Raw genomic sequence first — 1,343 nt, 5'->3', positions numbered from 1 at the left:
GCCCCCAGGGGCCTTCGTGGGGCCCCTGGGGGCCCCCAGGGGCCCCTGGGGCCCCCCGGCCCCACAGGCATTGAAATTTGCGGGGGAACTTCGCTGGGGGGCGTTGGAGGCCCTTAAAATGGAAACTAAAGAGTAAGTATATTTGCTGTTTTGTTGCTGCTGCTGCTGCAGCAAGAGGAGCAGCAGCAGCAACTGCCGCAGCAGCACAAACCAGCAGCAGCAGCTGCTGCTGAGTCACCGTAAGGCAAACTGTCCAATTTGCTTCCACTCACTTGCCCTCTTAAGGGCTTCCCGCGTCACCGATTCAGCAGCAGCAGCAGCAGCAAGTACCGCAGCAGCAGCAGCAGCAGCAGCATGGAGGCTCTGACGGGCGCGGGGGGCCCCCTGCCGCTGCAGCTGCTGGGCGTGGGCCCCAGCTGCCTGCAGCTGCTGTCGCTGCCGCTGCTGCAGCCGCAAATGACTTTGCTGCAGTCTGTGGGGTCTTGTGTGGGGGCCCCCGAAGCAGGTATTGAGGGGGCCCCCCGTGGGCAGGGGCCCCCCTTTGCTGCTGCTGCAGTTTGCTGCGTCGGCAGCAACAGCAGCGTCGTTGCTGCTGCGCTGCAGCAAAAGCCAACTCTCGTTTACTTCAACCTCCTCAAGAACGCTGCGGTGTACAGACAGTCCACCCCCAGCATAGTCAGCTGCTGCTGCTGCTGCTGCTCCTGTTGCTGCTGCTGCTGCTGTTGCTGCTTTGGCTTGGCGGCTGCTTGTGCTGCAGAGTTTGCCACAGCTGCCGGGCTAGCTGCCCGTCCTGCTGCTCGCGTGCCTGGTGCTGCTGCTGCTGCTACTACTGCCGCTTCCGCTGCTGCTGCTGCTATTGCTGCTGCTGCTGTTGCTGCTGCTGCTGCTGCAGCTGAGGTGCATCGCATGCGACAGGAGCGGCTCGTTTCTCTTCGGCGGCGACGACTCGGGTGTATTGACAGCTTGGCTGCTGCCGGGTTGGGTGCTGCAGCAGGCTGCGGGTGCTGCTGCTGCTGCTCCTGCTGCAGCAGCAGCAGCAGGCGCGCTGCAGCACAAACTCTCTCCTTTGCTGCGCAGCTGGCAAGCCCACGACAGCAGCATTTGTCGGGTGTATGTACACCGCAGCCTTTTGATTTCTGCGGGCAAAGACGGCAGCCTCAAGGCTTTCCAGTTGGCCGAGTAAACCCCAAACCCTAAACCCTAAACCCTAGCCCTGTTCTCCCATCCACAGCAGCAGCAGCAGCAGCGTGTGGAGTGCTGCTAGCTGCCTGCAAGTGTTGAGCGTTTGCTGCAGCGTCTTGTGTGCAAGTGGAGCTGACAAGGGAGGCGCTGCTTCTTTCCAA

The sequence above is a fragment of the Eimeria tenella genome, genomic scaffold (assembly GCF_000499545.2).
Source record: "Eimeria tenella Houghton genomic scaffold, Eth_scaff2915, whole genome shotgun sequence".
In the NCBI taxonomy this organism is placed as follows: domain Eukaryota; phylum Apicomplexa; class Conoidasida; order Eucoccidiorida; family Eimeriidae; genus Eimeria; species Eimeria tenella.
The sequence above is the reverse complement of the archived record's forward strand: the minus strand, read 5'-3'. Positions refer to the sequence as shown.